This window comes from Geotrypetes seraphini, chromosome 15, assembly GCF_902459505.1.
Source record: "Geotrypetes seraphini chromosome 15, aGeoSer1.1, whole genome shotgun sequence".
In the NCBI taxonomy this organism is placed as follows: Eukaryota; Metazoa; Chordata; class Amphibia; order Gymnophiona; family Dermophiidae; genus Geotrypetes; species Geotrypetes seraphini.
Genome location: NC_047098.1, coordinates 69595328 through 69608481, shown reverse-complemented (window position 1 = coordinate 69608481; position 13154 = coordinate 69595328). Strand labels below are relative to the sequence as shown.

The 13154-nt window shown below is 42.7% G+C and overlaps 1 protein-coding gene across 4 annotated transcripts in view; it reads right to left on the bottom strand.

Annotated features, from left to right (window-relative positions):
• COL26A1 (collagen type XXVI alpha 1 chain) overlaps positions 1–13154 on the bottom strand; it is a 180088-nt gene that overhangs the window by 164495 nt on the left and 2439 nt on the right. The window lies entirely within an intron of this gene.

Below are 13154 nucleotides of genomic sequence, written 5' to 3'. Positions count from 1 at the left end.
AACCACACTCAAAGCGGTTTACAATCAGGTACTCAAGCATTTTTCCCTATCTGTCCCGGCAGGCAGTAGAGGATTAAGTGACTTGCTCAGGGTCACAAGCAGCAGCGCAGGATTTGAACCCAAAAATCCAGGGTGCTGATGCTGTAGCTCTAACTACTATGCCACACTCTCCTCCTATAGAATTATAGAATTGGTGCTAAGCACATGACCTAAATCTTGTGCCATTTTATAGATTTGCCACTACAGTCCTTTTCCTTTGAACCCTGTTTTATAAGTACCATTCTAGAGGCATTTTCACACATTTTCAAACTTGTGAATAATTTATACCCTATACCTGTGTGATGGTATTTCCCTTGTTTGAGATTAACCTTAATGTTTTTAGTTCTGAGACAACTGCACTGAATTATCTTTTTGTTTTTCCAAGGATAACGGATTGTATGTTGTACTTAGCACAGATCAACGCTGAGGGCACAGAAACCAGTAGGAGTGTTTAGAGAAGTAGATAGATTTTCCTGAATTTTCTAACAACATTTTTCACTGGAGCTATCAGTTTCCAGGCAAATACCATGATGGAATTTTAGAGGTCACTGGTGTTTTTAGTGCAAAAAAAGATGCAATCCTTCCTCTCCCACAAAGTTCATCTGTGCCCTTTCAGTTACTTTTTCTGCCAAACATTTAGCATTATATAAAAAGCAAACCCTTTGAAAGATGCTGGGCATAAAGACATTTCATACATCTGCTCCAGATGCTGCAGTTATGACCTCATGCACTGTGTACTATAGCTCTTAAGAGCTTACGTAAATCAGTTTCTATCATCTCGCATGAAGACCATCTCATATCTTATTAGTTTGTGGCAGTGAATGTTAACAAAGTATGTTAACAAAAAAGCTCACAGCGCAACAAACGCTCGTTCTTCAACCTACAATTCAGCTGGACATGCTACTAAAACCTGACCAAATTTGCAAATGAAAAATATTTGCATGTTAAAATCATCACTAGGGCATATGCATCATTGGCTGTTTTAGCATGCAGGATTTTTCATTTCTAAATTTGGCTACATTTCCAAACCAAATAGGTAGTGAGATCCATAATTACTCAGAGCAGCTCATTACATCTGTTCAAATACGAGAGTGAATAAAAATTTAAAGGCAATTCCGTGAGAACCAGAACAGAGCTAGTGAAATGTACATTGCCTGTTGGATAGTTTGTTGTTCACACATAGTGCAGTGCTCGACCTTTAGTCGTGTGGTAGCCATTAGGTCAGGAAAATGGACGCTCCATTGCAAGATCGTACTATCAAAGAACAATGTGCAGTAGTATGCTTTCTGTGGGCAGAGGGAGTGAAAATTGTAGAAATTCACCGTTGGATTTTGACTCAGTATGGACATAGCACCATGGGTCAATGAAAGGTTTAAAGAAAGAAGAACATCGTTCATACAAGAACAGTGGCACAGTAAGTGGGGGGCAAAGGGGTGGACCACCCCAGGAGACTCATCTTACTGGCTGGCAGCCCAACTGAGCATTATTGGCAGACTCATGGAGGCAGGGAAGGGGGAAGGGAGAGAGAGAGCGCGCATATGCAAACACAACGGGCCAGGCACATGCACACTCTTTCTCTCCCCCCACCAACCTACCTTGCCTCCACGAGTCTTCTAAAAATGCTCAGGCTTCAGCGGTTTTGCACACCGCAGCCAATAGCAAGACTCCTGGGGTAGGGCTGTGGCAGTAAAATAGTTTAGATTTCAGATGCAGCAGCCTTAGTGGCCTGGAGGCAGAGTGGGGGGGGGGGGGGGGGAGGAGAGAGCATGCACGTGAACACTCAACAAGCCCAAACTCAGTCTTTTAGTGGAATACATCAGGGGGGGCACACACAGGAGAGAGAGTGCATGTGCAAACTCAATGCCAGAATGTTCCCTGGCCCTGAGTTCCTCACAGTGGAGTACAGCCAGGCAGGTAGCAGCAGGACCAGTGTACGTCATTGTTGTCAACTCCAGACCAATCAGGAATTTAATTGGCAGTGAAGAAGCAGCAGTGCTACACACAGACAGGGCAATTAAAACAAGAACGTGCTTTACATTTTCAAACTTGAGTTTGCTTGTTGAATCCCTGTTGTAATTGTTGTAACAGTAAAGTTTGGTTGTGAAGTGACCCATTTCTGTGCCATTGCCATGAGATGGAGCCTCCAGGATCTGTAGAGAAGGGGAAAGAGAAGAGGAAAGTGGCCCACTACATACAACAGAGTGAAAAAAACAACCAATCTGGTGTATTGTACACCCAGAATTGGTTTCACTTTGCTGCAGCCCACTATGACTTACCTTCCCCTTCTTTCTCCCCTCCCTCCCCCCCCCCCCCACCTTATGGCAGACATCCTCTTCCCACCCACCCTCATCAGCATTGTTTCTCTCCTCCACTAGTATAACATCTTCACTTCTCTCTCCATTCCTCTTGATTTCACCATTCATTCCCTCTGTCATCATAGCCCTAAGCTGCTACTACTATGAGTGCTACCAGCGCTGTACAGAGTCACGAAGGAGATGGTCCCTGCTGAAAGGAGCTTACACTAGTCAGTAGGTCTGCTGTCTGGTCTCTTGGGAGTACCTGTCATCTCATAGTCTCCCATCTGCAGCTTGCTGTACTCATAAGCCAGGTTTAGGTATGCAAAGGGTTCTTTTTGATCTTTACTTTAAGAATGGAGAGGAATACCAAATCTTGAAGGTCCATTAAAATTTGTTTAATCCAGTGAATGTGTTTTGAAGAGCAAAGCAAAGATTATTGCAGACAGAGTTATGAAGCTCCTAAACTGTTCAGATTAAAGTTCTATTCCCAACTTTGCTCCATAAAAAATTACCTTTTGTAAATCCTTTAACCCTTGCACTCCTATAGTCATAACTTAGATAGCAGGACTTCTAGGGATCCTACACTTATGTGACTTATGTGATTAAGCTTCCAGAGCACTTCAGATTGTTCTACTTTGCAATAGTTTAAGAAGATTTTTAAAACTCATTTGGTTCTGCAGGCCTCTTCCATTACATAACTGATTATGATTGGTGAAGATAGATGCTATCTGTAAATGATTATGAGTGGGGAAGGTGGATGGCATCAACATCAAATTTTTATAATATACCTTGGTTTTTGTGTTTTATTGACTTATGCATTTTTGTGATATCATAAACCACTTACTGGTAAGCAAGGTAAAAGTTGTTAAAATAAATAAAGTTTGCACAGTGGTGTTACGGACATAGTATGTGTTAAATGCTAAAAACCCATCTGCGGGCTTTTAGCATTTATCACACACTAAGTCCCTTAATGCATGTTAAGATATGTTAAGGCCCTAACACTGCTTGATGAATTCCCCCCCTTATACTCCCTACAAATAACTCGTATTCCACAGAACATCCTGTTTCGATGAAGAACTTTTATAAAGGCAAGTTGGGCTATGATCTCTCTCTTTCCCAAACAAATGAAATCATCAGGAAGAACTTCAGTAAATATACATAGAGGACAGGATCTCTGCTGTATGCTTCCAGGATGCCTGCAAGTCCTTTCAGCATCTTTGCGGTGCATGGCAAGAAACTCTCTTGCACAAGTCTCAAAGTTCAATGACCATCCGTTTCCAGACAGAAAGCAAATGCATTTGACATTACAGGCTGATTAACGAACATTTAGCTTTCAAGCAGGGATTAATCTCAAACTCAGACATGGCTTTTTTCAAACCCATTCAGTCCAATTAGTATCCAGTCTAGGAAACCCACAAACACAGATTACTAAATATTGCTGCTAACAGAAAGCTTGCACCTGTTCTTCAGGATCGGAGAAACCACAGGAATATCATGTTACTGATTCAGAAAAAATTCATAATGACATCAGCTTTGGAGGCGCGTTACTAAAATGTAACTTCAGGTGAACATAAGAACATGAGCATTGTCTTACTGAGACAGACTGAAGGTCCAGTATCCTGTTTCCAACCGTGACCAATCCAGGTCACATGTACCTGGCAAGATCTCATAAGAGTAAAAACAGATTTTATGTTGCTTATCCTAGAAATAAGCAGTGAATTTTCCCAAGTCTAACTTAATAATGGACTTTTTTTTTTAAGGAAATTATCCAAACTTTTTTAAAACCCTGCTATCATAATTGCTTTCAACACATTCCCTGGCAGCCAATCCCAGAATTTAATTACATGTTGAATGAAGAAATACTTGCACTGGTTTGGTTTAAATCTGCTACTAAGTAGCTTCATTGCATTGCCCTAGTCTTAGTATTTTGGGAAACAGTAAACGAGTGGTAGTCATCTATCATCTCTCCCTTCAGCTGTCTCTTCTCCAAGCATATGAGCCTTAGCCTCTTTAGCCTTTCCCATCCCCTTTATCTTTGTTCTTCTCTGTACCTTTTCTAATTCTGCTTTATCTTTTTTGAGATGACGTGACCATAACTGAACACAATTGTGGTGCAGTCTTACCAAGGAGAGATACAAAGGTATTTGAATATTCTTGCCTGAGATTTTTGTTGTCTCTGCTGCTGTTGTTGCCGTCTGGGCGCAGGCCTGCAGAAAGGTGGAGTTGTTTTCTGAGGGTAACGACGTGGCGGAGGCTTGGAAGGCCGAGCAGAGGGAGACTTAGTCTTTGGCTGGACCAGGGAGGCAAAGGAGCGCTCATGTTCACAGAGACGTTTGGTAGCCGCCTCTATTGAATCATCAAAAAGTTCATTGCCTTGGCAAGGTAAATTTGCTAGACGGTCCTGCAAATTAGAGTCCATATCAACAATGCGGAGCCAAGCCAGGCGTCGCATAGCCACAGCAAAGGCTGTAACCCTAGATGACATCTCAAAAGCATCATACATGGCTTTCAGCATGAACAGATGGATTTGTGACAGAGTTTGGAGAATCTTTTTAAACTCTGGAAGGCATTGCTCCTCAAGGGCAGGAAAGAACTTAGGTATTATTTTGAGGTAATGATTAAAATAAGATGTAAATAGATTGAGAATTTGATTTGCCATCATAGAATTCTGATAGCCAAACTTATCCATGGTGCGGCCTTCTCTGCCTGGCAGCACCACAGCATAGACCTTAGAGGGTTGGGCTTTCTTAAGTGAAGATTCCACCACTAGGGATTGATGAGATAACTGCGGTTTTTCAAACCCCTTGCAAGGAACTGTACGATAACAAGATTCCATCTTAGAGGGTATGGCTGGAATAGAATAAGGGGTTTCCAGATTCCTGAGAAAAGTTTGTTTTAAAACAGGAGTCAAGGTTTCCTTGGGTGGATGAGGTAACTCCATGTCGGCCAAGTACTCAGGAATGTACTTAGATTCAGAGTGTAGATCCAGCTGAAGAGCTTTACCCATATCAAAGACAAATCTCGCAAAAGAGGTGGACTTTGATGTGAAGGGTTCCTCAGGAGAAGGAGACCGAATAAGATGGCGAAGCTTTGCTGGAATATTGAGAAGGCATGTCAGTATCCAGCGCCATGGTCACTGATGAAACTCCATTGTATGTTAGAGGAGGAGTCAGAGAGTGTTTGCGCTTCAGAAGCTGCGATGGAGAAGTCCCGAGAGTCCGAGGAACGGATTGTCTCGACTGCTGTTTGGGAGAAGGTTCCCTCACAGACAGTCTCGATGGTCCTTGATCTGGATGTGCCTCGAGGAGAAGAAGGAGTAGGAGACTTGCGAGGTAGAGGCTTATGTTTGGACCTCGAAGGAGCCTCGACGGCCTTCAATAAACAAGGCATAGAAGACTCAGTATTATGAGGAAGTGAGTCCTTTTGTTTGAGAGAAGACTCTTTACTCCGTTTGGAAGCAAGGTGCCTCGAGGTCGAGGCGTGCTTTGAGTGGTGCCTCGATCGTGTGGGAGACTCTGACCTGGAGGGATGAGGTGAAGAGTCACTGGAGGATAACTGACGAGATTTACGAAGCTTGCCTCGAGGTGCTTCGACAGGAGGCTCAGGCTGGCTTGGAGGAAGCAGGGTCGAGGCAGGGACAAGTTGAGCCAAGACAGAGATAATCTGAGTGGTCAAAGATGGCTTTTAACATGTCCTCGAATATAGGCACTGAGACCAAGGGGTCTGGTCTGGGAGGTACAGCAGTGCGCTCCAAGAAGGGAGACCTCAAGGATGAGTATTCCCTTGTTTGGAGGCACGCTTAGCTGGAGGTCTCGTAGAGGCTGGCAGGACTCCACTCGTTGCCTGAAATGCGTGATACTCTGGAGGCTTCTTAGGGAGTGTACCTGAAAGAGAAAGAGGAGACTTACCCGCAGACGAAACCTTAGCAAGTACCACAGACGAGGCCTTCGAGGACGAGGACATCGAGGTCTTAGTCGAGGCCACCACGGGGGTCGAGGTCGAGGTCTTAGTAGTCGAGGCCGCCCCCGAAGTCAAGGCCTTCTCCGCAGACTGCTCCATAGTGCCAAATAGTTGAAAAATTTTAGCACGGCGTCTGTGGAGGGCTCGAGGTTGAAGGGTAGCACAGTGTGGGAAAGACTCGGGACAATGGTCTGGTCCTAAGCAGGCAATACGCCAACGATGTGAGGGTCGGTGATTGAGATGACCCGGCCAAACTGGCTACACTTTTTAAAACTGGTAAGGGGCTGGGACATATGACAAAAAGAAAACTGTGAATGAACTAGGTTCGGCCGAAAATTGGTGAAGATAAAGAAAACTGGGTTTTTTTAGACTTACAAGACGCGCCCGCACAGCGACTTCGCGAAGAAAATAATAAAGCCGCGGTGCGAGAAGGCAATGAAGAACTGCAGAGCTGAAGAAAACGGGACTTCTTGGCTCCGTGGAAAACGTTGAACTAAGGACCCGCTGAGGAGATGCGCGCCCTAATTCGGGTGGGAAGGCACTCGTGCATGCGCAGTGCAGCACTTGTAAACTCTTAAAAAATCTTCAAGCAAATCTGCTTGCGAAGCTGTCCGCTGCGGGGCTTCGTGGATGACATCACCCACCTGTTGAGAATATTTGCCTGCTTGTCCTGGGATAATGCTACGCACTTTTAAGAAACGCAGTGAAGAAAAGCTCGCCTTTTTAATATGGTACTGTATTCTAGGGAAATATCTAGGAGCTGATATTAAGATTGCATTCCATTTGCTAGAACTGTTAATTCTGTTATAAGATTTGCCACTCAAAAGCAAGAAGGTTCTAAATATAGACGTACTCCAAGTTGCCTTCTATTGCACAAGCTTATTAAAATCTGCAGCTTCAAAAAGGCAGAAAAATCAGGATGCACTGGTGGTTTTGCAGTCACTGCTTATGAGAAAGAACGAAAAACCCCCAGCACTGTACGTATGGTATACATTTCCATATACAGCAATCCCCGGGATACTTTATACTAGCTTTCCCAAACAAATCAGTTACAGCCTGTCTGCTCCATTCTTCTACCTCAGAGAAAGTTGATTGGAGTCCAGCAAAATAAATTAGAGAACTCCCTACTGAGATGCTTTTGACTCATAACAATACTGCTGCTCTTGATGCTGCCATTACAGGTTTTTGTGTGTGTGTGGTTCACTGGCCAATGTAACTGACAGGAACATGAGAACAACACGATAGACTGCAAATACAAAACAAACAAAAGACAAAATGGTTAGATATCAGGCTAGGCCAGCTTGAAGTAGTGAGTTTTATGTTTAGCCCTGAAGTAAAAAGTGTAGACATCCTGGACATCTGGAGGAAGTTTATTTCAAAGGGAGGGACCTAGATGTGAAAAAGCTTCAGACATAGAAACAGAGAACATGATGGCAGATTAAGACCATCCATGCTCCCTCCCTCAAAATAAGGGACCTCACCCTCTTTCCCCATCAGAGCAGGCCAGCACCACCTCTTTCTCTCCCATCCCTGGTGGTCCTGCAACCTTCCAGTTGGTCATAAACAGTCAGTGATCAACAGCCTCATCTGTCACATCCTGCCTATGCTGATGTTACTTCCCGTTTTTTTGTAGGCGGGACATGGCAGAGACAAGGCTTCTGGGGGTCCACTGGTGATCACTGACACTGTTCACAACCAACTGGAAAATTGCAGGATCACCAGGGAGTGGGAAAAGGAGGAAGGGAATAGACTGGAAGAAAAATGAGGAAGTGCAAATCTACAAAGATGGGAGGGTAAGGAACATGGAGAGAAGCAGCAGGACTTTACTAAAGGAAGAGAGAAATGCTGGGGGGAGGGGGAAGTTGCTTGAACTATGGAGGGAGTGGGAAGAATGAGACTGGATAGAAGAGGGAAGAATGTGATAGACCTTAGGCGTCTGGGCCAATCATAATGCAGTAGGAAGGGGCAGCATTGCCTCATTCTAATGGAGGCAGGCCTGCCGGACAGACCTGTCCGTCTGGCCATCATTTCAGGTTACAGAGGGGTCCTTGGGGGGGGGGGTCAGGGGAGGGTGGGGGGGTTAAGAGGGTTTTGGGGTGGGAGGTTTTTGGCAGAAGGGATTGGGTATCCTCCTGCCGGTTTCATTTTGGTGGTGGAGGGTTTCTGGCAGGAAGGATTGGGCACCCTCCTGCCAGTTTTGTTCTGGGGATTCTGGAGGGTTTCTGGCAGGAGGGATTGGGCAAGAAAGGGATTGGGCACCCTTCGTTCAGGGGAGTTCCGGCAGGAGGGATTGGATACCCTTCTGCCGTGTTCGTTGGGGAGGGGGGGGGTGTTCCGGGCAAGAGGGACTGGGCATCCCTTCTGCTGCTGTGTTCATTCGGGGAGGGGGGGGAGGAACTGTTGACTGCAGCTGTGGCTGCTAAACTTATCGCAGCAGGGAGATCCCTTGTCATGATAATCATGTCTACTTACAATATAGGCCTGTATTTTGCTGGCCTATATTGTACGCATCTCCCACTGGCCTAGGGAGATACGTACGGCCACCTAGGCCTGCCTAAGGCTACTTCTGGGCCAAACCACGCTTGTGCCTAGCCTTAGGCAAGCTTAGGCGGGCTTGCACACCTCCTTAGATTCCCGAAGGCGCCTCCAGTGTAAGCGGCCTGCCTCAGGAAGTTTTGGGTTGTTTTTTTTAAGGAAACGTGCATCCCAATTGGCTGGTTAGGCAGCAGTTGGCCGCCTATAATCAGGATACCGTTTATAGAATCCGAGCCAAAGAGACAGATGGGAACAGAAAGGGTAGTTTCTGATCATGGTGGGGGAGAAAGGGAATGATAGTAAAGATGGATAAAGAAAGAGGATGGGCCAGAGATCCTGGAAAGAGCAGAAGTTAGATAGGATTCAGGGGTGAGAAAACAGAGCTGAAGATAAATAGGACTTTGTGATTGAGTGTGAGTGTACAGAGTCACAGAGTAGGAAATTACCAACAGGAGATATGGAGAGTAGCCTGGCAATTAATAGGTAGATTGATGTGTGTGGATGTTTATTTATTTAACAGGCTAGGATCTTAATGTTGTTATTTTTAAATCTATCTTTTATTCTTTTTAAATTTTTGGTATTTCTTAATATAATTTTATCATGCAGAATCTTTAGAAGATTTTAATCCGATGTATGCATTTGTATTGTATCTATTGCATTATTTGTACTGCGATTGATTGTTGTAAACCGCCTAGAACTCTTAGGTATGGCGGTATATAAAAATAAATTATTATTATTATTATTTAGGAAAATGAATAGGGGGGTAGGGGTAAGAAAAAGGGGATAATGTGTAGGCAAAAGCTGAAACATAATGTGATTGATCTGGAAACCTGGAAAAGAATTAGAGGCACCGAAATTATATCTGCAATCTATATTTTGCACTATGGCCCCCTTTTACTAAACCGCAATGGCAATAGTGGTTTTTAGCGCAGGGAGCCTATGAGCGTCGAGAGCAGCGCAGGGCATTCAGCGCAGCTCCCTGCGCTAAAAACGATTGCGGTTTAGTAAAAAGAAAGGGGGTATATTTGTCTATTTTTGTATAGTTGTTTCTAAGGTGACATTTAATATTTTAAAGTCATCTGCCTTGACCTCTGAAAAAAAACCTGAATACAAATGATAATTAACATTTTCTCTGTGCTTTGTGTTTTTTTAAATTTTATTGCTGGTAGATCATTTTGACTTGGTCATTGTATAAGTAGCTCCCGGGGGCCACATGCAGCCCGCCAGGTTCTATTTTGAGGTCCTCGGTATGTTTATCATAATCAAAAAAGGTACAGAATGGAAATTATAAAAATTTTATTAAAATTTGGGAGCCATTAACGTCCTTTTATCATGATTGATGCCATTTTTCTAATATATTTCTATTAATTATGTAAGATTTAGGGTTGGGTGGGGGGTGGGTTTCCATTATATGAAAATATTAATAAGTAAAGGGATTTGAGGTGGGAGGGGGAGGGTTATATTTATAATATAAGATATAATGATAAGATGTACAAGTGCTTAAATTTATTTTATTTATTATTAATTTTGTACACTTGATGAAAGTTTTAAAATGAATAAAGAATTTATAAAAAAATAATCACAAAAGTAAAATAAAACATATGTCTCTTTAGCTATAAATCACAATATTCTTATTAAGACTTAGCCAAAAGGAAAGATTTATAAACTATAAAGAGTTTTACCTCTTGCAAAATTGTTATTTCTTTAATAAGACATTAAAGGGCAAATTCTATAAGAAGCGCCCAAAAGAGTAAAATGAATCACGCTGAGTGGAACCTATTTTGGAGGCGCCCAAGAAATAGGCCAGCTCTAGGCACAACTAAAAGTTAGTTAAGAGCAGCAATTCTACAACAAGGCGCCTAACATGTAGCCACGCCCACGCCTAATGTGCATAGCGCCAATTTTTTTGAAGGCCACCTAAATTTTTAGAGGCATCTTGTTACAGAATAGCTCTTTCTTGATAGGCACCTAAATTTCAATTATTGCTGATTGAAAAGCTTGTTAATCGATTTAGATTTGCGCCTATCTAGATGGGCGCCTCCGAAATAGATGTCTAACATTAGGCGCCGGTTACAGAATTTGGGCCTAACTAATTTTTCTGCGGCCCTCCAAGTACCTACAAATCCAAAATGTGGCCCTGCAAAGAGTTTGAGACCACTGAATTAAATGAATAGTATAGTAGCTGAATAAGTGCTGCAATCCCCATTTGTTGACCTCACCCCTGAAATCTCCTGGTCCCTCCCAAACTTAAACAGAACTTTTGGCTAAATATCAACTTCTATGATGACAGAATTTATCCATTTGCTGGGGGGGGGGAGTTGAAAAACCAAATACCGGTATACAATTAGCAACAAAATCAACCGGAATGTTTTTCATCAGAATATCATGAGGCTTGTCGGGGCCAGTTTTAGACACGCTAGGGCCCAGGGCAGAAATTAAGGAGGGAGCCCCTGTTCCCTTTTCCTCTCTGAAACCTCCCCCTGATATCCCTACCTTCCATTAATACCACACATGAAACAACTTTAACTGACTTCTTCACACACAAAACAGAGACCAACCTTTACCAAATACAGAACAAGAGACCACAAATAGAAATTGAACTGGGAACCCCAAGAAATTAAACTCAGGAAGTATTACAATCCTGGAGAACTAAAATCACATAGGCACTTTCTTTCTGTACTGAACACACAAGGCCCAGGTCCACCAAAATTTAGCCACCTCCCTTGCTCTGGATGGTGGAGATCCCCAAACCCTGCCAGTTGAAGACCACCTCCTCCAGTCTGGCAGCCAGAAATCTCCCAAGCTCTGCAGCTAGCAGCAGTGTCTCTGAGCTGCCAGACTGGAGGAAAAGATTTTCAGCTGGCAGGGCTTTGGGAAAGCTACCAACTTGAGTACAGGCAGTCCCCGAGTTACAGATGCCCGACTTGTATGACTCGTACTTAAGAACGTGGTTGCGGCTTCACTTGATTTCATGGAGCAGTATTTCCAGTGGCATAGACTCCTACACTTTAGCAGGTTCAGGAAAGATGAATGGCCATATTAAGAACAGTGTGTGGTTGTACATGCTGTACCTTAGAGGGACAGTTGGCCCTTTTGTCATCTGGGAGCAGAGGTAAGCAGCAAGAAATTTAAAATCTAAAAGTTCTGAGTTACATACAAATCCGACTTAAGAACAGCTTTAAAAACGTAACTCATTCTTAACCCGGGGACTGCCTGTATTTATATTTTGCATTTGGGAAGGAGGCATGGTAGGAAGAAAATTTAGTGCCCACCCACTTTGGGTTCAGGGCCACTGCCCATCCTCACTCCCCCATCAGTTGTCAGGTAAGCCATTGGACACAATACAGAAATCTGTGATGCACGTATCCCAAAGCTAACATATTCCACCAGTGGCATAACTAGCATATATGACACCCAGGGACGATCATTTTTAACATCCCCTCCTCTCTATAAAGAACATGATTTTTGGTAATAATCCACAAGTCGCACATGAGTGTACCTAGGAAAAGGCAGCATCTTACACACTGCAGCGAGCACTAGAACATCAATACACACAATGTAAAACAAACCCAAAACAGATTAGAACAGATTAACCCTGCACAATCAATGCTAACAAAAAACATGTCTTTTGTACACACAGAAACACCCTCGCCCAATATGGAATAAGTAACCATAAACTAAAAATAGAAATATGTAGACAAAAGTTAAACTAAACCACCAAGAAGCCGGACTCTGCAAACAATGCAACACCACAAAAACAGTGATACATGTCCCCTAATATTGTACAAAATATAAAGACAACATATATATATTTGAGAAAAGAGAAATAACAAATCACATTACAAATTAACAAATAAAATAGATTTTCCTAATTATACAAGGCAAAGTAGAAATACAATGTTCAAAACTCAAGAATCAAGGCACATTCAAGGAAAGTATAAAGAGGGTAGTAAGACAAGGGAGGAAAGGAAAGAAAATGGAGAAGGGGCAATTAGGAAAATCTATTTTGCATCAATACTCTGAAACTTTATTGTTACTGTTATCTTGTCTTTGTACTTTTTTCTCTCTTTGTATTTTGAAAAATTTCAATAAATTTTCATTAAAAAACCCCCAAAACAAATTAACAAATAAAACTAAAACAAAAAATGGAAAACAAGATAATACAATTTTATTGGACTAATACATTTTTCAATTAACTTTCAGAGGTCAAAATCTCTTTCCTCAGGTCAGTAAAGTATACTGTTGTTACAGTATCCTGTCTTGACCTGAACAAGGGGGATTTGGTCTCTGAAAGCTAGTCATAATTGCATTAAAATGATCACC